Here is a 25,969-nt window from a genome sequence, read left to right as displayed (position 1 = left end):
TGTAATTATATATTTATGTCTGTGGAAACTTCAGGAAACACTAATTATACTTGCAAGATTATTTTATTATTTAATCTAATACTCTGGACATTGCCCACATTAGGTCTTCAGGATTTATATAATGTGATGGTCTGATGAGTATATTGTTAAAATATTTCTGAATGTCTTGCTTACTTCTGTCCGACTACAATTTGTGAGCATGAAATACGTATTGCTAAACTTTCTAATGTTATAGATAGTATAGAAAAGTGCTGTCAGAGATTTTAAAACACTAGTAAATTTATTACATTTTATATAAAAGCTTGTCTATTTTGTTTCATTTGCTTATTTATTAAACCCAAACAAATGTAAAATCTGGTATCACTATAAAAAATATCAATGTGATCCTCTCCTATGATTTGCCTCTGCAAGAGAGAAGCACTTTCCATATTAATATTCAAGTCTGGCATAAGTCTTAGTGAATCTCTCAATCCATATCATTATTTTGTTCATACTCAGACTCTTGAAATGGACTTGACAGATAAGGCTAAGAAAGACAAAAGCATAGATTTGTTTATGTAGAGATTATTTTAAGCTTGCTGGAAGCAGAAGAAAAATCTCAGGGGAGGAAATAAACAGACAGGCAATCTGTGTGTCTCTCATCTTCCAGCGGTTCCTAGAGATTACATATAAGAAGATTAGGAAGGAAAACAGAATTACAATTGAAAAGCTTTCTAATGAAAACAAATTTACCATGTTTGATTGCTTATATTTGTCATGACTTTTTGACAACAGCATAATATTGAGAGATGATTCAATACAACGGAATTATTTCTCATATAAACAGTTTGTTTGGGACAAATTGGTTGCTGAGAGACACAGCTAATGTTTCCATCAGTTTTAAATGACTATTTTAGTGCCCGAACCTAACTTAAAAATGAAAGAACAATAAATAAAACAATGTTCCTAAGAAATGCTGACTATTGTTAGATGATTAGTTTTCTATGAATATTTGGCATAACAATATGCAGTACAAAACTGTATGTTTTCAGTATTGATGACTGCTTCTTCTGTGTACCTATACTACAGGCTACACAATAATGTTTTCCTAAATATTGAGTGTTTCCATTTGATAGTGTGAATATGTGGGCAATCAATAAGTGCATAAAGAATGAATGCAAAGGAAGAACTAGCTCTGTTTGTTATTTTTAGTTGCAGCTGGGACTCAGAGGTATAACTTTCTAATCCGTTGTGTTAATTCCTATTGTCAATTTCTACAAAAGAATCCTTTCCTATATTGTACTGACATAAAGATGGCCAGAAAAAATTTTGCATTAGATTTTGAAAGTAAAATGAAACAGTGCCCATAAATCTCTGTTATAGTCAGATGGTGATGAGAGTGAGAAAGATGGGTTCTGGTCTGTCTCAGTTTTCTGCTCTGCTTTGTGACTCTGGGTCATCTCTCCTATACATCAGTAACCCCACACCCAACCAGAGAATACAGAGGCAACAGATTCCCCAGACCCACTGCATAATCTCCCCATTTGTAGTCTGACTTTGACAGCTGTATGTGATGGGCTTCCAATATGTATCTGCCTTTTCACTTCTACCAGTGCTTCATAAGGACTGGTTGATGACTTGTTTGATTTCCCAGCTCTCTCCTCCCACCCATCCAGATTTTCTCTTCTGGGACTCTTCCTATATTTGCATAAGGCCACTTTCTAAAATAAATACATTTCCCCATAATACTAGAGTGTTTATGTTCACCTGACTAAAAGCAGAGTTGATGCATTAGTTTTTGGTTGTTTAAATTCTTTTGCAGTTGTCAAAGCTAGCACACTTAGTAACTTAAGACAACATGTGATTGAGAGCAAAATACAACAATATTTTATAAAAGATAATATTGGGAGAAGTTAATGAGGTTTTGAATAGTAATGGAAGGTTGAAAAGAGAAATTGGCAATTTACTTGGATATTTAATATTAAATGAAGGATGGAGAGGTAGAATCCAGAGACAACATTATAGGAGTAGAAAAGAATGATGAAACACTTAAAATGTGTAATGAACAAAGTACATGCATAAGAAGGCAAAAAGAAAGATATGATTAAATTTTTTGTTATATTTGGGAAGAACATAAAAGTTTAGATAGGAACAATAGATAAGCTAAGAAGGGTCTGATCAGGATCAATTAAGGATTTCTTAATAGGTTCCTTTATATAGGGCATGATGTGCTATCAGTATAGATGGGTGTTGCAGTTCAAACAGTCTGTTTCCAGCCACCATAGAGATAGATAGATGGCTTTTTGAAAATTTTGATTATCTCTATAATCACCTCCTCTGTCTCTACTAGATAAATCCACGCCAACGGACCACTTAAATTCCTTTTGTGAAAAATAAGGGATATAACATATTTACCTCAGGGTATATACTCCTCTTTGAAAGTGCTTTTTGTTGTTGTTGGTTTGGCCTTTCTATGTAGTCCGTTGGTTTGAATTCCTCCTCGCTTCCAGCTCTCCTTTTATTCTTGTCTTCACTTACATCTGCAACAACTTCTGTCTCATCTCAGTCATTTAGGGTATTTTACATAAATTTTGGCATCTACACATTCTACTCATCTTCTATTGTACTTTCATCAGATGTGAAGTGTGCTGGGAGATAGATAATAGATAAGTAGATCAACAGACATACTAGGGTAATCGATATATGGACACATATATATTTAGTTATTTTAAAACTCTTGAATTATTTTCATTAGACCAATTGTCGGTATATTTAGACACATTTAACTGCAAGTGAAAACATAATTTTTTAATCCAATTTCCTTATCATAAGTATTAGTTTCTGAAACCACACACTGTGGTATTATTCACACAGCTCACTGTACTGTATGTTGACCTCATCTGGGAGCATTAATAGTGTTTTCGGCATACATTTTGAGTTCCCCTTTATAGTAAGCAATGAAATTTAGATTTTTTCCTTTTAGAATTAGATACATTGAGCCTATATTCTAAGAATTCTCTTTAGGCATCTAGTCCATTCATTTTCTTGTAGTGTACATTTGGAGCAGCTTTCTGTGTGATCTGCAGTGTAACCACCAGTAATTTTTATTCCTGATATTTTCAGAACTATTGGGGATATTTACAGCTCCCATTTTCCTTTTTCCATTTTCTACCAACAGCAAAGTATACTATAAATCTGTGTTGTATAATTCAATATATACTTAAGAAAAGTATTCATAGAATACTCAATGTTAAAATCTTATGAAAATTTAATATAAATGTTAACTACCTATAAAATCCATCTCTTTTCCATATTTCATAATTTTTTTGTATGTTTCTATACTTGCTTTTTATTTTTTTTTCAATATGATTAAGGACATACAATTTGAGCACACTTAATTATGATGGTTATAATTATTTTTCTCATTAGAGTGTTCTCATTTTCCCCATTTGGACAAAAGTCTTTAAAATGGTTTGTTTTTTATTTAAGCACTACCTGGACATTTAAAAAATACCTTTTATTTCCGGGTAATTATTGAGATGTGTTTATACCCAGGTCTTGGTGTCGGGAACTTATCAAGGATCCTTTTGTTTATTGAATAATAGTATTGGAAACCAAATACTATGTTAATAAGATAGAAATGGTTTAATGTAAATTTCGGTAGCTGTAATTACATCTTTGCTGGACACTTAGCACTAGAAAAAACAACCCACATAAAAATCATGATTCATAATTATACCTTTAATTTGATCTTAAAATTATTTATTCCTATTTGTTCTAATATAAAATTTAATTCATTGTCATAAAAATATTTTCTTATATATTAAACACCTAATTAAAATGTAATATTTTTCATAATATTGTAAAATTTCATTCAGTTATAACATTTTCATTATACTGATGATAATGTTAAATACATAGAATTATGATAGTTATAAATCATCTATACTGTTTTGGCTATATGAACAATAAAATGGGATATGGTACAAATATCTTTCAAATATATCCAATTATATCCTGAGAATGAATGGATATTTATTAATATAATTATTTTCCATAAATATACATGCATATAGAGACAATCTCTGGGTTATGAATAAGATTTGTTCTTATGTTGAATTTGTACTTAAATTGGAACGGGTACAGTTACTTATTAAATGGAACTTAGATGTTTGAATTAACATAATATTTATTTTTACCTTTCTGTGCTTATAAATTCTTACACTTTTTTAAACTTATTTATTTATTTATTTGTTTTAGAGAGGACAGAGAGTGAGAGAGAGAGAGAGAGAGAAGGGAGGAGGAACAGGAACAAGAAGCATCAATTCCCATATGTGCCTTGACCAGGCAAGACCAGGGTTTTGAACCGGCGACCTCAATGTTCCAGGTTGACACTTTATCCACTGCACCACCACAAGTCAGGCCTAAATTCTTACATTTTTTTTTTATTCATTTTAGAAAGGAGAGAGGGAGAGAGAGAGAGAGGAGAGAGAGAAGGGGGGAGGAGCAGGAAGCATCAACTCCCCATATGTGCCTTGACCAGGCAAGCCCGGGGTTTCGAACCGGCGACCTCAGCATTTCCAGGTCGATGCTTTATCCACTGCGCCACCACAGGTCAGGCTAAATTCTTACATTTTTAAATGTATAAAACCTATCTTGTTCGTAATCTGGGAACAGCCTGTATGTGTATATTCTTATATATTTCTATTATGTACCTACGTATGTATAAATATAATATATATGTGTGTGTCTCAATGTGTATATGTGTATATACATATATATGTATATATCTTTTGTCTTTTCAGTTTAGTAGTAATGTATGCTTGTTTTATCAAAAATAAATAAATATAAAGACCAAGAATTCTCTTTCCACCAAAAAGGCATAGGATGGTGGTCTATTGTGCCAATGCTACCAGAGGTTGGTCCCACTACCTAACTTAAGCTTGGACTCCAGGACCAGACTGTGGGGCTGGGAAGCTGTGCAGGAAGACTGAGAGACAGGGCAAGGAAGCCTCTGTAGGAAAACTTCTTAATACCTCCATCTCCTTTGACACTCAGATTTTGAGAGCTTTATTCTGTTATTTTCTTAAAAGATATATATTTTTAACTCTACATCAAATTGAATTATTTTAGCTTGTTCTATATCAGATAACATTCTGTAATACTAGAAATCTTTCAGTTAAAGATCTGGATAATACTAATATTTTCTGTAAACAAAGAAAAATGTACACTTCTTAGTAGTTTCACCTATATAGCCATATTTCTCAACTCTATTTGTCAAAAACAGCTTTTTAGTTTTTATCATATTGGTTTTGCTTAAGTGAAAACATTCTTAACACCTCATGTTTAGTTCTGTGTATTATAATTATATATAAATATGTTTCTACATGTGTTTCTTATGTGGATATGAATATAATCTATAATTTTATAATTGTTTAAAGGAAAAGTTTATTACCTAGTTATGAATATTTTTCACTGATGCTTTGAAATTCTTTCATAACATTTTTCATAAAAATATATATTACCTAACAATAGAATTTAAAAAAAATTTAAATCGGCATATTGTTTTAGGCTTTTCATTACTTCATCAACTTAGATTACTATGAATATAAAAGTTTTCTTTGCTAAGTAATAACTGGAACTAAAGAATTTATACCATTAACCTATTCTAGATCTAATCATAACTCTAGTTTTGTAATTAAATTGACCTTTTTTAGAAGACAAGTGCATATGTATTTTTTAATATGTATTTTGGAGAAATTGTTATTGTAGCTGTCTGCACCAGACCAGTCTTTCTTTTGGTACTTACTAGACCTTCTTCATTAGGTTTTAAGTAAGTTCAGTCCCTTAAAGTTGCCTACTGTTGCCTAGTATCAAACTTTCATTAATATGTTTTAACATTATTTGTGTGCATTGTATACTTCTTAATGCCTATGTTATACAACATTTCAGTAGTCCCAAACTCAATTCTTTGTGTTCTACCATTGTTTCAACCTTCAGAAGCTTCTTTCAGATGGCTAGAATTATGAAAAATTTGCCATGTTAGATGCCTACTCCTCAAAATTAAATTTTATGATTAATTGATTACACTATAAATTCAATATATATTTTTAGCATGGAAGCCCTTATAAGTAAGTCTATTTTATATCGATTATGTAAAGCTTAATAAGGAGTATTTTTAGAACTTAATTATACACTTATCATTAAGAGAGTCTACTCAATGCACAATATTTTTACTTGATTTCATGCCAAAAAAAGCCAAACAAACTTTTATGTTGACTTCTCCAAAATCAGAATACAGACAATAACTTATTTATTCATTTATGCTGATTTCCACATCTGGGTCGTAATTTGTGACTGTAGGGGTAACATATCAAATAATAGAATTTTTCATAAAATATGTAGGATTTTTGGAAAACAAACACCAAAAAAATTACTCAGTTTGCACATAATTACCTGAAATTAATTTCTTTGGAAATGAATTACATAGTTCTATAAAAGATGTAAGATAACTATAAAATAAAGAAGCAAGTTTTAGAAAACTTCCTGAGGACTCAAGTAAAATAGTTTACATGACCTTATATATTTGATTAACTATTAGCAATTCACTATGAACTTGCCCTAATATTCAAGAAAAGATTTAAGTTCTACAGCATAATTGTCAGTAATGCAATGATGATATTATCTATTGATCATCAATTAGAGTAGAAAAACCAAACACAGAATCCATTCATTCATTCACCAAACCATTATTGAGAATTCACAATGTGTAGACAGCATGGAAATTTTGGAACACTAGATGAAAAAGTCTTATCTCTTTATATCCATGATCTTATGATCTCTGTGCAGACTGATTCATAATTAAATGACTGTAGGGCAATGTGACATGTAATAGGACAGCAATGAGGGGAAAATCACCATCTTACTTAAGAAAGATTTAGTATAATTGATTTGTTTTTTGGAAATGTAGGTGGAAATATTACCTGCTGAGCCTCTTATGATGAATAAAGGTAACCCTTAAGATAATAAATACAAGTGTATGTCAGGAATATGGAACAGCGTTAATTAAAACATGCATGTGGGAGAGTACGGGACAGAGTCAGGGAATTCAAACTACTAGGTGTGTTGACCACTGGTCATCTTGGGGTAGGAAGAAACAGGAAGCTGGTTATATGGGTGTTGGACTTTGAGTAATACTGTGGAGTAGTTGAGTTTGGTCATTGGAGTGAGATCAAAGGCAAGTCCAGCTAACACTTTTGCTTTGAAATCTAAGGAAAATTACATAAACCTTCAAAAAGTAATTTCTCCTGTGTAAAATGGGAGCATCATAATGTTTTCTTCAAATGATTTTTGAAAATTTTAATAAGATAATAGTTTCAATGAGTTCAAAGTGCTCACACTGTGAGTAGTGGTTGTAATATCAATTTTTTTATAACTATTTATTCTGTTCATTTCAGGACTCAGTTTGGAGATAAGAGGTGCAGAATTTTTCTACCTAATATTTTGTACACTGTTTAATATTCAAATTAATTTTAAGAATTCTAAATTCAGTAAACAATTCAACACTAACTACTATCCTAAATAATAAAAGATCTGAATTTCTTTTTAAATGGAGTGTGTGAATATAGCTATATTTGAGAAAAAAATCACTGGTTTAAAGTGAAGGAAGGTTTACAAACGTTTTAATCTATATGTATGAATACTTAAAGATTGCTATGCATGTGTATTGCATAGAAATAGAGCCAAACAGGAATTTATTTACTTATTCTTTTATATTGTTCGTTCTTTTTTCTCCCCTTTGGTGTCAATTTCTTAGCGAGATGGTTGCAATAGCTAAGGGGCTTGTATAAACTTAGTACAGTACAACAATCTCAATATACAGATTCGTATCCATAAGCAAAAATATGAAGGGAACTACTGTGTCACAGCATGCGAAACATTATTTTACAACACAGTGATGCACATCAATCTCTTCTAAAATAGCCGGCAAGAACCACTGAAAGCATCGTGTGGTCATTCTCTGAAGTTTTCTTTGGACACAAAAGCGTCTTGGTTTCCACTGACATATATTCCTCATTATATTCTAGTCCTATAGGTTATGCATCAAAGCACTTAATTTCATTTTTGATTTTTAAATCAGGTAACCGAGGTCTAATTTAGTAATGATTCCTGAATGCCTTTTTAAATTTATGGTTCGGGGCTATTTGTATGGCAGTCATTTAGCAAATTAATGTAGATGAAAAGCAATAATTTTACAGATGTTTGTTGCAATCATGCTGTCATCCCATACTTAAAATGCTAATCTATTGACAACTACTCATTAGCGATAAGCTCCAGTTACTTTGTAACATTAGTAATTTTTAACTTGGAGTGTTTTGAAGTAGTCTGAATGTCACATTTTTAACCAACTCACTCAGAATATGCTTTCAAAGGGTAAATCTATTTTGTTCTTTATTACTTTAAAACTGTTTCTCCCAAAACAGCCATTGAACATAATTTGAATAACCGTTTGTACACTGGTCAATAATGAGTAGGTGTTTATATATATTAATTTTGGGTTTCAAGAAATTCAACTAGCATCAGGAAAATGGACCTTCCATTGACTGACAGAATCTTCAGCAGTCAAAAGAGGTAAAGGGCAGAAATGTAGTGGGACCCAGAAAGGATTAGGATTAAGACTGAATGTCACCAAGATCTCTCCCTCCATGGTTAGAATTTCTCTGTGTAAAGCAGGTTTATTCCGCCTGGAGTTTTGATGATGTAGTTATCAGGAAACTCTCAGCACTCTTAGAAAGTGACAGATTCACCCCAGGCTAGATCAAATGCAAACTTCTGAACCAATCAAATGGGACAAGGGTGCAAGATGACACAAAATAGTGTAGTTCACTCTGGAGCACTAAGATAAGTGGAAATGCTGCTCTGGCATTCATCCCAGAAAGGACAGTGCTGCCAGAAAATTTAAAAATTTAATAAATGTGAGGCACTAAATGTATGGAGATGTACATTTTCACATATGTTTGAGATATAGATGTTTTAGGATGATGCAGTGTTTTTAATTTCAAAATGATTATTATTATTTTTAAACTAATACCTGATAAATGTTATTAAAATGAATTGTCTGAGTACTTTCTGGAGGGGTTATCATATGCATTCCAAAGAGTGCCTATATGTATACACATATATGTAGACTTATGTAAGTATAGCTACATATAATAAGGGAGATTTGTCTGAAGGCTCACAGATTCAAACTTTTGGATGTGTCAAATGCCACTCGTTTTTATTTAATCCCCACTTCAACTGACCCATGGTATACTCTAACAAAACTGGAAGAAAAATTTTCAAATATGTATAATACATTGTCACCTGGACCACAAAGCACCATTGTTTGTACTTTCCTTGCCATATGTTCCCAATAGCTTTTTTGGCTAAAACATAGTTATTCCTTTATGCTTTCCTCTTTTGCACTATTTCCTAACTGAAGGGCCAGTATGGGGATCACATTTCATAGATTGTTTTTTTCAGTTTTTATCTCTTTCATATTCTCACTGCCATGTGTTTTTGCATAGAATTTACTTTCTTTCATAAAGTCTTAAGTTCCTGGTACTGAGCCTTCTGAATCTCAAGCCTTCTGACCATATTACATATGGAAAATCTAGCTCCAGTAATTAATTATGTTATTATGAGACACAGGTGAAAGATTTAAGTATATAGTAATGGGTTAAATACTTGGTTTGTTTAATAATGCTTCATTTGTTCAGCATTACTATATTTACAAAAACAAAAACAGGTACTACCATACCTTATCAATTTCCAGCTTTTTTTATGTAGACTTTATATTTTAGAGTTTTAGGTTTACAGCAAGATTGAGTGGAAAATAAAGGGTTCTCATACATCTCCATCCCTCAAATGCACAAATCCTCCACTATCAACATCCCCACCAGAGTGGTACATTTTTAAAAATTACTTGACATTCACACATCCTTATCATCCAAAGTCCATAGTTTGTGTGGGGATCACTTTTGGTGATGTGCATTATTTGGATTTTTACATTTTTACAAATGTATAATAATATGTATCCATCATTATGCAATCAGATAGAATCATTTTACTTCTGCTCTCTATTCTCTGCTTATTTATGCCTCTTTCCCCCAACTCATAACAAAACCTAATCTTTTACTGTCTCTATAGTTTTGACATCTCCAGAATGTCATATGTTGAACTCATACAATATACAGCCTTCTCAGATTGGTTTCTTTTACTTAGTAGTATAGATTTAACATGCCTGTATTTCTTGTCATGGCTTGGTAAGTCATTTCTTTTTACCACTGAATAATATATTACATGTGTTTTTTCATTCATTCACCTACTGAAGGACATTTCTGTTGCTTCAAATTTGGAAATTATGAGTGAAGCTGCTATGAACAGCCATATGTAGATTTTTATGTAAACATAAATTTCAGCTCATTTAGGCAAACACAAAGGAATGTGATTACTGGATCATATGGTAAGAGTATGTTTAGTTTTGTAAGAAACTGACAGTTTTTCCAAAGTAGCTGTATTATTCTGCATTCACACAAGCAAGTAAAGAGTTCCTATTTCTTCATCCACACCAATATCTGGTGCTGTCAGTGTTGTGGATTTTTTGTTCTAATGGGAGAGCCGTGGTATCTCAGTTTTCATTTCCCTAATGGCATGATGTTGAACACATTTTCAAATGCTTATTTCCCATTTGTATATCATCTTTGATGAGGTTTCTGTTCAAGACTTGCTCATTTTTAATCAAGTTGTGAAATGTTTTCTAGAAAAAAACATATTAGTGATATAGTTTTCTTTTCATTACCTTTGATACTACCATATAATAAATGTGACTTATTATGATACATTACTGAAATTAGAAAAGCCAGCAGGTTATTGCAATTGCTAAAGAAACAGTAATTTTTAATATTCTTATAATTTATACTATAATTACAAAAATAGTATCTTCATGCATTAAATAATTTTTATTGAATATTGTTGATCCTAAGAATATACCTGCCAAGAAGGATTTCTTGTGCTTATTTGGGCCCAAGTTCATAACCAGAGTCTGGCAGCCATAATTTACACAGTCCTCCCATATATATGACATTTCAGTGAAAAGCCACAGACTGGGCTGCCAAGCCTCTTGCACCATGCTTCTTCAGGCCATATAATAAAGCTGGTAGGTTTGAAACTTATCCAGTATGACTGAGTCATTTGCTATACAATTGGAGCAATGCAGCTATATTTTTATTTGCATCTTCACCAACCAATCAGAGTGGCTCTATTCTAACTAATCAGGATGGTGCTATTTGTACCAATCACACTATGAGTAGTTGGAACCTTCATTTGCATAAAAATGGATCTATCAAAGACTATGGTCAAGAACTTCTTTCTATGTAAGTCAATCTCCCTTCTGTCTCTGCGGAGTGCTCTTTTAGTTCATTGAATACGGCATTTCCCTTACTAGTGCTATAACACCAGAACTGGAGCTGTTACCCCACAATGGAGTGAAGCTGTCTGGCCAAATGGAGCTGTGTCACTGGAGCTGAGCTGTGACACCAGAGCTGTGACACCAGAGCTCTAACAGAGTTTCCTTGCCTGGATGATTCATCGGAGCTTTTCCATAGCTGTGCTATTCCACAGCCGTGCTATTTCACAATTGAGCTTTCTCACAGCTGAGCCTTTCCACAGCCAAGCTGTTTTACAATTGAGTTATTTTCATTGAATAAAGACTCCTCTTTCACAGCATCTCAAATTGGGGATTCTAGTTGGATTTGAATTGGCAGAGACAGACTTCAGTTGACAATATCTCATATGTGCAGTCTTAGGTTGTGTCAGCAGTACCAGATGGTAAAAAGATTAATATATAATTTTAGATAGTGAATTGTACTATGGAGAAAATAAAACAGAACACAAGTATAAATAGCAATAGATATATGCTATTTTAAACAGTATAATTAGGAAATGTCTTTACAATAAAGAAATATTGACTAGAATGCATTAGATATCTAGATATGTGGAAGAAGCATTTTCTAGGAAGATAAAATAGTAAGTGCAAAAGTCCTGTGGTAGAACAGTGTTTGGGTATGAGTTATAAGATTAGCAAAGAGTTCAATGTAATTAGAAGGCAGTAGGTCAGATAAAATTCACCAGGGTTTAGCTTATGTGCAAACTGCATGTATCAGAAATTTGGATTATATTTTAAGTGTAATACAAGTATTTGGGCCCTTGCCAGATAGCTCTGTTGGTTAGAGCATTGACCCAATATGCAAAGGTTGTGGGTTTGATCCTTGGTCATTGCACCTACAGGAACAGATAGATGTTTCTGTCTTGCTCTCTCTCTTCCTCTTTAAAATCAATAAGTAAATTGAAATAATGTATTTGCATATTTGGAGGATTTTGTATAAGTGAATGTAATGCCACATACTTGATTTTTAAAGAATCATCTGGGCTGTTGTATTTACTGTAAGGGTTAAAAGTGGAAACAGTGGAATTATTTAGGAAAACATTAGAGTAGGCCAGAATGCATATGATTATAGCTTGTACAAAAGTAGTTGTGATATTAGTGACGAAGCTGGGTTTGAGTTTAAGACGTGTATGTTAATTGTATAAAACAATTTGTGGATGTTTAGAGTTTAGGATGCAGAATAAAAAATAAATGTGAGATAAATCTAAGGAAACTGCCCTGAAAAAGTGGATAAATTCTATTATTGCTTAATGGAACATTGAGGAAGGAGCAGCATTAAAGTTAGAAAGGAATAAAAATTGAGTTTTACAAATTCTAAGCCTGATTCATTTAATAAGTATCCAAGTGGAAATGTCAAGAAGTCATTGGACGTTAGGTTTTAAGGGATTCATTCATTGGGGCTTAGGCTTTAAAGTCATTGGGTTGGATGATATTGGTCAGGAATTATTTAGATGCTTTGCTATAACTTTAGGGCTGAAAAGTAGAAAACATGAAAAAGTTCTAACAAAAGAGCCTGAGAAGATGTTGTAACCTTCAGCAGGACAAAAGGAGCCAATCCAGAATAGAGTATGGGTAGAATGATGACACAGACTTGATTTTTTTATTGTTTTTGCTTTGCTTTGCACTTAAACTGAACATGGAAAAAAGGCAAATTAAGAATGTAAGTCAGCGGATGCCTTGTCACACCAGTGATGCTTCAGCTCCTTATGATGGCACATGCATATTTAAACAGAGAGGACATGGTCTGCAAGGAATGAGGAAATTCTTAGGGTGGAGAAGATGAGGAACTAGGGACTCTGGATTTTATAGCATTAGACAAAAAGCAGCCACACTGGTACCTAAGGATGCAACTCATAACAAGAAGGGCAGTTACTCAGAGCTGCACAGTTCATTTCTATATTTCTGCGATCTTTTTCACACCAAGCTATTGGATTTCTTGTCAAGGCATGCCATTAGTGACCACTGCAGAGAAAAAAAAATCGGAAGTAGTAGTATTCCACAAGCCGAATAAGAAGAATGTTTTAAACAAAAGGTATGATTGAATCTTCCAAGGCATATGAGACATACGTTTGATTATTTAAGTTGACAAAGTGTTAAGAAAATTAGAGATTCTCTAAATTCACAGTACTGTACCACTTAATAGAAAAATTATTCATTAAGAAACTAATGTTAAACCCATATCACACACTTGCATACATGTATTTACACACACAGTTTACAACTCTGCTGGAATGAATGAACTTTTGAAACAAACTTGATAGGAAATGGCAAAAGTGAAGTAATTTGGTTACAATTAAAATTTATAAAATTGGCCCTGGCCAGTTGGTTCAGTGGATGGAGCATCAGCCTGATATGCACATGTCCCTGATTCGATTCCCAGTTAGGGCACACATGAGAAGCCATCCTCTGCTTCTTGTTCCTTCTCTCTTTTCCTTTTCTCTCTCTTCCCAAGTAGCCAGTGGCTCAGTTGGCTCAAGCATCAGCCCCAGGCCCTGAGGATAGCTTGGTTGATTTGAGCATTAGCCCCAGATGGGGATTGCTGGGTGGATCCCTGTTGGGATGCATGTGGGAGTCTGTCTCTCTATTTCTCCTCCTCTCACTTAAAAAGAGAGGTTTTAAACAGTAAATAAAATATTTTATATATATTACAAAAATAATGTAACACATTTCTCTGTAGTACTGACCTTAATAGCAGATTGATCAACTCATAACTGAGTCACTAATTATGTTACATTGTGGCAGAATAAAATGAACACTTTACTTACCTATCTCCAATTTATTTTAATGAGTCAAACAAATATTTTAACTAAACAACCTTAAGTAACATAATGAAATAAAACTCAGTAAATGTTAATTACAAAAATAATGTGATAAAATTAAAGAACCTATATTAATTTCAAAATGTCCAAAGGAGATACATGGATTTGTAGTTACAAAGTAAAATTGATATTGTAATGATATTACTGTTTTTATTTTTTTTGGAAACCACAGGCCCTCAAAGAAAATGTCCTGTAAAAGCTAAACAAGGTCATGACTAGTTGGCTCAGTGGCAGAGCATCAGCCAGGTGTGGGGATGTCCAGAGTTTGATTCCCGGTCAGGGCACACAGAAGAAGCGCCCATCTGCTTCTTCACCCCTCCCTGTCTTACTTCTCTTTTTCTCTCTCTCTCTCCCTCTTGCAGCTATGGTTTGATTGGAGCGAGTTGGCCCCAGGAGCTGAGGATGGCTCCATGGCCTCCACCTCAGGTGCTAAGAAGAGCTCAGTTGCTTAGCAAAGAAACAGTGCCCCAGATGGGCAGAGCATCGCCCCCTAGTGGGCTTGCTGCATGGATCCCAGCTGGGGGACATGCAGGAGTCTGTCTCTGCCTCCTCTGTTCTCACTGAAAAAAAAAAGGCTAAATGAATAATAAATATTTAAGATTCCCTTTATAGTCAGTAAACACAAAGTCTCTTATAGAAATGTAAGAGATTTGTATAAATCTGAGATCCAACTCTCAAAAAGGACAGGCATGTATGTCAGTTTTTCCCCTGATGTATATATCAAATGTCTAGAACAATTCCTGGCACATAATAATGATACTTAATAAATGTATGTAGAATTAAAAGGAAAGGTTTTAAACAATATAAAATGAAATAAACATCTGCACTCTTTAATAATGCTTAATTTGTGTATCTTTTGTTTGTTGGTCTGCTTGTTTAAAACTGTAAAGTAAAAGGTACTAAATAATGATATTTCAGAGACTGTTGTTCCCAAAATATATATATTTAATTGATTGCCTCAAAGTTTCTTAAAGGCTTATAACTCAATAAAAATGGTTCAGCAATCAAATGTACTGCCCCAAAATGAAGAAATAAAGTTTCTGAGGAAAAATTTTTAACTAAATATTTAAAATTTGCTGTAAATTTTACTTCTCATTTAAATTTCATTTCAACTATTACCCTCCACTGGTGTTACTTTTACCCTCAAAAAACTCCAGAAGGACATTAACAAAACATTTAAACTAATGTGCAAAATCTCTTCAGAAAAAGTGTTAAAGGCTGGTGAAAAATAGGAAGCACATTCTTTACAATTTTGGTCTCTTGCAAATGGCCATGTCTGAAAAGAGCCATCCTCAGTGACTCCAGCAAAAACCTGCCTTTTACTTTTCTGGCAACAAGAGCACTTATGCTTGATGTGCCAGTGCTCCTGCTGGTACTTCATGGAACAATAGGACATGTTTCAGCAGCAGTGGTACATGGCCTTCTCACAGCTGTAGCACCGCTGATTCTTCTTGGTCTGAGAAATTAGTTGTCTGTGCTAGGTGGCTAGCTTCTTGATTTTCTCTACAAGCTCTTCTTTCTACCTTTCTCTTACCTGTATACATTTTCTGTCCAGCTCATGCTGCATATTGGCAACAGCTTTATTCACAGCTTGTCTTTTTCTTTTTTCATTTCAGAACATAGGTTTTCTAGAGTTTCTCATACAACTCTCTCGGTTTCTTGCTTGTGGTCAGACTTTATTTGGCCTTTAAAGTCATTGAAAAATTTGGTGTCGTTGTGGCACATGCTTTGGCACACTCTGTCACTAGTCATCTGGGTGATCCCATGCAGAATTCTTAGTGAAGAGGCACTTCTTGGTCTGAGTTAACACTGAGACTTTTGCAATTGGCTGGAGGCACTGTGGGGATTTCCTGGCTGGAACTGACTGCTTCGGTTTCCAACTCTGGTTCCTTGTCTTTGGGTTTCACGCTTTGATTACATTGCCTTTTCTTTGCTCTTGGTTCTTGAGTGACCTTTTTATGCTCATTGCTGGTAGAGGACATCCGATTTCTCCTTCCTTTTCTCCATGGTCCTTATTCTTAGACATTCAAAGTCTTCCTTCATAGACAAAATGCTGATGCAGTTCCAGCTCATCACAAGCCTTTTTCTAATTCATACTGCACCTGACACGCAGCCAGTAGATGTTGACTGGTATGTCTTGTTTGTTTTTAGAAGGAATTCATGCCCTTAGATGGTGGAGACCAAGGAAGTGATGTCAACGTGATTGTCTTCTTTCTCCATGACTTTGGTTGGCCAGAATCCAAAACCTTTCAGTTTAACCCAAACCTGTTCATGAATAGGTATACAACCATAGAAGAACCAGTTGTCAGGATGAGAATTTGAGAAATAGAAGTAGTTCTTGCAAAACTGTTGCTCACCAGTTTATGACAGGTGTCTCTCTCTCTCTTTTTTTTTTTTTACAGAGACAGAGAGAGACAAAGGGATGGATAAGGACAGACAGACATTTATATTAAATGTTGAACATGCTGTGATATATTAACTGCATTAGGGGGTCTCCTCACCCAGTGCAGTCCAGGCAGGGCAGAAAACTGGGGCGTCATCACCAGGAAAGTTTCAGTCTTGCAAGGACGTGGCACAGCTAGTGCAACAGTGTGTGCTCAGGCAGTGGCTTGCGGGCTGCCTCCTAATATACTTTTTATTCAAAGGATTTTTCAAACATATACAAAATGCAGAAATAATAAATAAAAACAAATCATTTTTAAACTTATTACCCAAACATAACCACTGATAACATTTTAGTATATATCCCCTCCTTTATAGTTTTAGGATGTATTTTTTAAATTAAATTTATTGAGGTGACATTGGTTAATAATAGCATTGTTTAAGTGTCAGATATATATGTTTATAACATGACATCTGTATAATCTATTGTGTGCCCACTACCCAAAATCTAGTCTCCTTCTGTCACCATATTTTTGACTCTGTTTACTTTCTTACTCCTCCCCTCACATCCATTCCCTCTGGTAACAACCATTCTGTTATCTAAATTGGTAACAGATATGTATGTTTTAGTGATATATCACTGTAAATATATGACATTTATTTTGCTTTGAGATTTAGTTGAAGAAAGTCAGTACTATATGATATTGCAGATGTCAGTCAAAACATGAAAGGAAGAAAACTGGGTCCAAAAATTTCTGTGTCTTGTTCATGTATATACTACAGTATAAACTGCTCTATAAAAATCATATAGCTAGAATCTCCCCTTATCATTACTTTATAGGAGTATTTTCCAGTTACACTCAGAAGTTAACATAACTTCACAATGGACATGTTTACAATTTATATTCAAAGTAAAATCAAAGAGCTATCTCTTACTATGAGTTCTATATTATACGAAATGCATTCATTTGTGGTTGATTTTCAATTTAAAAATGTACTTATGTATTTAAACATATATTTAACATGTTAATATAAGTACTGTATTTTTATAATACCCATATTTATATTACAGATTTATATTTTCATATAATCCTAGCAAGATATGAGACCTTAGAACAAAAGCCATCAGTTAAGGTGATTTTAATTACTATAAAATCATATATTTATTTCTCATGTTCTACAATGTATTTGTATTAATTTTCTCACCTGAAAATTCTTATTTAAAGTTGAAATTTCAAACTGAATACTGAAATTTATGGCTGTAGTAGGAAAACTGACTTTTATGACTCTGCTAGGAAATTCTCCTTTATGATCAAGTGTTTTTACAAGTAATATTTCTTTATTCACATAATTTACACATTTATATTCCTTTAAAAACAAAGCAAAACTTTCTTTTTATACTCAGTAGTTTAATAAAAATTTAGATATACTGGATATCTACACATGAGTATACACAGGGAAAAAAAGAACTGGTATTATTGATATTAATTACATTAATATGTTACACCAATAATTATGTTATATTAATTCATATATTCACCACAATCTATAAAGTTGTTATCAGAAATTAAAAAAGCAACTCTACAGATTTTCACTTTAACACTGAAATCCAAATATGTAAGATTTTAAATCTTTTGTTTCTTTTATATATATTTGAATCTAATACTGTTGTTTCTGCCTCTTTTTTTTTTTTTTTTTTTACCTTATTCATCTTTTACAGAGTTGTCAGAGAGATTTGTAGATTTAAGAGATTGGCTGACTTCTCTTTTAGAAATTCCTCAGAGTCACTGTTTGCATCCCTTTTAAATGCATTAGCATGAGATTTATGGCCTAATATTTATTCTGGTCTTTCTTCCATATTATTCTTTGCTTTAACCCTAGATGCAAACTTTACCAGCACTATATCATCAACCTATAGTTTTCTATAACTTACAACCTTATATATCTACATTATTTTAAAACATGTGACCACTCTAAGAACACATTTTCTTCATTTACATAGGAATTAATGCCTCTTTTTTGTTCACAATTCAGCCTAGTATGATCATTTTCTAAAACTATGATTTAATTTTCCAAATTGCAGTTTTTCTGTCTATAAATACCTATACACAATTTGATACATTTTGTTACATTTATTCTATTAACATTATTATATAAATCTCATTTATTATATAATATTATATATTATTATATAACAAATGCATTTGTTTTCTGATATCTGACATGTTGGTATACCAATAGATTCATCAAAACATTTGCTGTTAATGAATAGGAAGGCAAAAGTCAGAATCCTCCAAAGAATAAACTCTGTAAGCCAAAGAAGAACTGTAACAAAAAAATAAAAAGAGCTTGGATGAAAATAGAGCTATTAGCATACTTAATTATTCTAAATAAAATTAAAATCAAAAGAAAATAACAAGAACATTGGTATTTTTCTATTTATTAAACAATGCAAAAAATCCAGAGAATTGAGACTTTTTACATCTGAATCATGCAATGCAGCTGTGTATATTGAGTTACAATTAAAAAATAAGAAAATAATATGTATCTTTTTATGATTTCTTTTTTCACAGATTTATTCCTGTACTTTCTGCTAAAGTATGTAAAACACTTTGCTTTTAATATGCCTCATAAGGGAAAACATCTCTTTTAATTAAGCTTACAGAACTAGGTACTCTCGTTTAGCTAGGAAGAAGAGTAGCTAGGCATGTAGCTTGGCTGAAGTGATATAACTAAATTTTTTATTTTATTGAGTAACATTAAATTTGGAATGTAAGTGTTCATTGTAACATAGATGGAGATAAAAATTTTTAATTAACAATAATTATTAAACCCTCTATTTTGAATATCTTTTCAAAAGTGAAGTGTTTGCAGTTGTGATAATTTAATTATGGGTGTTTTGGCTCCCTTACACAAATCATGAATACTCTTCCAGAAAACAAGCCAACACAATGGATGTGTGAATTCCCACATGTCCAAGAGTGCAATTAACTCTACTTCTAACCATGCTGTGGCACCTGCAGACAATGAAGAAATCTGTTACAAGAAATATTTCCACAGCATGAATATGCAAGCACCAGAATTAGTGTAATTCATTCAGCTGTAGATTATCTAGATTCTAGCCACAGTGCATTTTATTGCCATGTGTCAGTTTGCTGACAGCTTCATAAATCCTGCTCAATAAACATTAAGTGTTCGCTTTTATTGTCTAGCAAATAGAGAAGCCTTGGGAAAGTTTCTAGATAGAGCTATGTAGTTTTGAATTTATGCAACAATCAAAAAATTCTCATCTGAAACTGGAGGTAGCATGTAGATGCTTATATTTAAATATTTGACAAGAATTATTGGAACAACAGGCTTCTAGCTGGATGTAAAAACTCCTTAAAATAGAAAACTAGTATCCCCCACCATCAAAATATGAGTTTAAGGTCTAGGTTATACAATGAGAGCACATGTTATAACAGATAAAAAAGATGAAAACAGTTAATTAAGTATTACCATATTTGGTTTAAAAATTAGCTATTTGTAGCTTAATTTCAGCTCAGGTTGTTAATTTTATTGTTTCCCTGAAAAATTTTATTGTTACGCCAAAAGGCTTGAATGAATATTATTAATTAATATACTGAAAATATATGTGAGTCAATTTTCTGCTCAAAATATCTCAAAATCAAATATAATATAGTCTCTTCTGTTAACTCCATACAACATGAGGAATGAATCTAGATACTAGAAGCTCCATGTGTGAGGTAGCTGAACAAATATTGGCTCTCTTGTAGATTTGTAGTCTTTGTCTGCATGTATGGGAACACTATACAGGCCTTTACTTTTTGTCTTCCTTCTGGTCTTGTTTTGTGTATTTTACAATGTTTCTGTGTGCTTTTATTCACCCTGCACATAACCCTCCTTGTGAGTCTATGCCAGATAATTTAAATCTTACTTGTCTATTTGAGTCTCAGAAAAAAATTATAAATTACAAAACTGAATGGCAGTAGGGAAGCATATTCTTTTACTGACCCCATAACATTTCCTCATCAACTACACTGTCTTTCCTGGTCTTATTATCAAAACAAAGCAGACTCTCCCAGGTTACTGATTTTCTCACTTTCAGAAAGGGCACTCACCAGCCCTTAACTTGGTAGAAACTCATTGTAACAAGTGAGTTGTAGGTGGGGGAAAATGATGTGTCTCCAGTGCTTCATGCTCAGAGGTGATTCTACTTCTTATTACTTGCATACCACTTGGGACCATGAGAGTTAGAAGGAAAGAGTTCTGAGATCTGAAAGTGGGTCTTTTAATGGGAGTTTGACTGAAGTTACCCCTTATTGAAAGCTCCATGAGGAAGAGTTTGGACACACATTATTCCATTTTTTGAACTAATAATGTAATGCAATTAGCACAATTAAATCCAAATCATTACTCTGATGGACTCTGATGGTCATTTCAAGGTAAAAATTTGCAGTCTCCCACTCAAATAAGTAACTCTTTTTAATACATATATGTTAAAAAAGTGTATATAGGGTGTGCTTTCACAGGTAGAACATGCCAGTTAAACTAACTCAATAGGAAAAATGGAAAACCATGTGCAAAAGAATGAAATTACACTCCTGTTTGTCTCCATATACAAAAATTAACTGAAAATGGATGAAAGACCTAAATATAATACCTGAAACAATAAATGTATAGAAGAAAATATAGGTACTAAACTTAATGTACCTATGTCTTAGAGAGGGTTTTATGAATTTGACCCCAAAGGTAAGGGAAATGAAAGAAAAATAAATTACTGAAACTACAGCAAATAAAATGTTAGTTCACAGTAAAAACAAAAAAACCCAAAAAAACACCACCAAAAAGACAAAATAAGCAACTGACCAGATGGGAGAAGATATTTGCAAATGATAACTCCAACAAGGGGTCAATGTCCAAAATATATAATGAACTCATAAAACTCAAAACCAAAGACACAAACAGTCTAATTAAAAAATAGAACATTTTTCCCAAAAAGATATGGAAATGGCCAACAGATACATGAAAAGGTGCTCAACTTTACTAGCTATTAAGGAAATACAAGTCAAAACTACAATGAGATACCACCTCACACTTGTTGGATTGGCTGTTATCAACAACATAAGTAACAACAAGTGTTGAATAGGTTGTGAAGAAAAAGGGAACCCTCATTCACTGCTGGTGGGAATGTAAACTGGTACAGCTGCTATGGAAAACAATATGGAAACTTCTCATAAAATTAAAAATAGAGTTATCATATGACCCAGCAACCCCTCTTCTAGATATCTACCGGGAAAACATGAAAACATTTATTCACAAAGATACACGTACCCCTTTGTTCATTGCAGCAGTATTCATACTGGCCAAGGCCTGGAAACATTGGAAGTGTTCATGGAAAGATGAATGGATAAAGAACAAATATGTGTTTGTGTGTGTATATATATACACCCAATGGAAAACTACTTAGCCATAAGAAAAGATGAAATACTGCCATTTCTCAAGATCCTGGATCTTGAGAATATCATCTAAGCAAAAAAAGTAAGACAGAAAACTTCAAGAACCATAGGATTTCACTCATGTGGGATATAATACTGAAAGCAACAACAACAACAACAAAACAAGAAAAATAAACACAAAAACTCTTTATAAAGACAACGGTATGGTGGTTATCAGAGGAAAGAGGTATGTGTGGTAATAAAAGGGTAACGGTTTGATGCTCTTACCCTCTGTGGTGTTGCTCCATTGCCCAGCAACTGAGCTCTTCTTAACACCTGAGGTGGAGGCCATGGAGCCATCCTCAGTTCCCCAGGTCCAACTTGCTCCAATGGCTGCAGCAAGGTAAGAGAAAGAGATAGAGAAAGAGAAAGGATAGGGGGAAGGGTGGAGAAGCAAATGGTCGCTTTCTCTTATGTGCCCTGATCAGGAATCAAACTTGGGACATCCACACGCCAGAGCAATGCTCTATCATTGAGCAAACAGGCCAGGGCCCAAAATGGTAATTTTTAACAATACAGAATACTAAAAGGTGAAAGATTTATGCCATCTGAAGAGAAACCAGAGTGTAGAATACAAAATATTAATATGCATCATAAAAATAATTAATTCAAGCACCCACACCAAAACACAGTATAATTAAAATTTAAACATTTAAAGACAAATAGTGAATACTAAAAGTAGCACTGAGCCTGACCTGTGGTGGCGCAGTGGATAAAGCGTTGACCTGGAAATGCTGAGGTCACCGGTTTGAAACCCTGGGCTTGCCTGGTCAAGGCACATATGGGAGTTGATGCTTCCAGCTCCTCCCCCCTTCTCTCTTTCCTCTCTCTCCCTTTCTGTCTCTCTCTCTCCTCCCTAAAAATGAATAAATAAAATAAAACTAAAATTTATAAAAAGTAGCACTGAGACACATGGACATAAATAAACAAGTGTTTACCAGGAGATGGGGGATATGGGGGATTTTGGGCAGGGGGTTGAGGGAAGGGAGTAAACAGGGACAAATATATGATGACAGAAAATGATTTGTCTTTGGGTGATGGTATACAACATAATCAACAGTTCAAATGCTATAGAAATGTTTATCTGAAATCTATGTACTCTTATTGATAAATGTCACCTGTTAGATTTATTTTTAAAAATATATTTCATTTTAAAATGTAGCAAGAGAAACACAGCATGTTATGTCCAAGAGAATCTTCATTAGTCTACTTAGTAGAATTTCTAGCAGAAATTTTGCAGGCCAGAAGCAAGTGGCATGATATATTCAAAGTGTTGAAAGAAGAAAACTTTTGATCAGCAATACTCTTCCTGGAAAATCTATTATTCAGAATTTAAAAAGAGATATAGTTTTCTAGACAGACAAAAACTAAAGGAGCTCATTACTAATAAACCAGCTGTACAAGAAATGTTAAAGGAATTTCTTAACCTGAGCAGAAAGTGTGATAATTAGTAACAAGAAAACATATAAGGAAATAAATTCCACTGGAAAGGTAAATATATAGTTATGGTAGTGTATTAATTACTTATGAAGTAAGTAATAAAGTAAAAAAAAGAGGTAAAAATAACTATGATTACAATAATTAGTTAAGGGAAAACACAAGTCAAAGGATATAAATGGATCCTAGAAAATGATTTTAGAAAGAACACTGAGAAATTTACAAATATGTGGAACTCCAACAGCATGTTACTGAGATTCAATGGATCAAAGAAGAAATCAAAAGAGAAATTAAAAAATTCTATAGCATTTCTACACCACTAGAATGTGTAAAGTATAGCAAATGAAAGTGTAAATATAGCACCAAAATTTGAGGGATGCAACAAAAGCAGTTAAAAGAGGGAAGGCATACCAATAAATGACTAACTTAAAAAACAACAAAAGTCTTAAATAAACAGCCTAACATTAAACCTCAAAGAGGTAGAAAAAGAACAAGTAAAGGCCAGAGTTGACAGAAGGAAGGAAATAAGACTAGAGAAAAAATAAATGAAGTAGTGACTAAGAATATAGTAGAGAAGATGAGTGAAAGGAAAGGCTATTTTTTTGAAAAGACAAACAAAATTGACAAACCTCTAGATAGACTCACCAAGAAAAAAAAAAAGGACTAAAATAAAATCACAAATGAAAAAGTATTACAACGATTACCACATAAATACAAGAGATCATAAGATACTACTATGAGCAATTAGATGCCAACAAATTGGATAACTTAAAAAGAACAGATAAATTTCTGGAAGCACACAATTTACCAAGACTGAATGAACCACCATGAAATAGAATATCTTAGTAGAAAGATTACCAGTCAGAATATTGAATTCATAATGAAAAACTTCCCAAAACAAACAAAAGTGCAGAACCAGACAGCTTCACTGGTGAATTCTACCAGATATTTAACAAAGATTTAATATCACTTTTTCTCCAGCACTTCCAAGAAACAGAAGAGGAAAGAGTTCCTCCAGATTCATTGTATGGAGCCAGCATAGCTTGATACCAAAACCAGACAAGTACAGTGAAAGAAAAGAAAATCACAAGCATCCCTGATGAACATAAATGCAAAAATTCTCAACAAAATATTAACAAACCAAATGTAACAATATTTTAAAAGGAGATAAAGCAGGGATAAAAGGAACGTAGCTCACACAGTAAAGGGGATGACATATAACAGGCCCACAGTTAACATCATATTCAGCATTCAAAGGCTGAAAAACTTTCTTCTGAGATCAGGAACAAGACAAAATGTCCACTCTTAGCATGTTTATGCAACATTGTATGGGAAGTCCTAAGCAGAACAATCAGGCAAAATAACAAACAAACAAAAACAAAAATGGCATCTAAATTGGAAAGAAAGAAATAAAACTGTTCCTATTTGCAAGTGAGATGATATTATATATATATAGGAAATACATAATAACACCTCACTTAAGGACTCCATTAAAAAAAACTGTAAGGTTAAAAAGCAAATGCAATCAAGTTACAAGATACAAAATGAATATGAAAAAATCTGTCTCTTTTCCTATGCTAGTAATATACTATCAGAAAGAGAAATAAAGAAAATCCCATTTACAATTGCATCAAAAAGAATAAAATACTTTGGAATAAATTTGAACAAGGAGGTAGAATACTGAATATTGAAAACTGTAAGGCATTAGTAAAGCATATTGAGGAGAAACAAATAAAAATATTCAGTGCTTTTAATTGGAAATATTAAATTGTTAAAATGCACATAGTAAGCAAAGCAATCTATATGTAATGACTATGAAATTTCAAGTCACAGAAATATTTGTCACAGAAATAGAGTAATCTTAATATTTCTATAAAACCACATTCACAGAGAAACACCCTAATAGCCAAAGCAATTTTTAGAAAAAAGAACAAAGCTGGATGCATTATGCTCTTTAATTTCAAACTATATTACAAAGCTACAGTAAATAAAATAATATAGGATTGGTATAAAAACATACACATAGATCAATGGAATACAGTAGAGTCCAAAAATCCAGCCAAGCATAATGGTCAATCAACTTAGGACAAAAGAGCTAAAATTATACAATGGGGTAGAGACAAGCTTTTTGATAAACAGTGTTAGGAAAACTGGACAGGCACATGTAAAAATATTTTTTAAATTTTTTATGGCAATTTTTTTTATAAATAAATTTTATTAATGTTAATGGGGTGACATCAATAAATCAGGGTACATATATTCAAAGAAAACATGTCCAGGTTATCTTGTCATTCAATTATGTTGCATACCCATCACCCAAAGTCAGATTGTCCTCCATCACCTTCTATCTAGTTTTCTTTGTGCCTCTC

At 33.1% G+C, this 25,969-nt stretch overlaps 1 pseudogene; it reads right to left on the bottom strand.

Annotated features, from left to right (window-relative positions):
* Positions 1-15,391: 15,391 nt before the first annotated feature.
* Positions 15,392-22,463, bottom strand: LOC136388415 (zinc finger MYND domain-containing protein 11 pseudogene; annotated as a pseudogene).
* Positions 22,464-25,969: the final 3,506 nt, after the last annotated feature.

This window comes from Saccopteryx leptura, chromosome 1 (assembly GCF_036850995.1).
Source record: "Saccopteryx leptura isolate mSacLep1 chromosome 1, mSacLep1_pri_phased_curated, whole genome shotgun sequence".
In the NCBI taxonomy this organism is placed as follows: Eukaryota; Metazoa; Chordata; class Mammalia; order Chiroptera; family Emballonuridae; genus Saccopteryx; species Saccopteryx leptura.
Note: the sequence above shows the minus strand (reverse complement) of the source record. Positions and strands in the feature narration are given on the sequence as shown.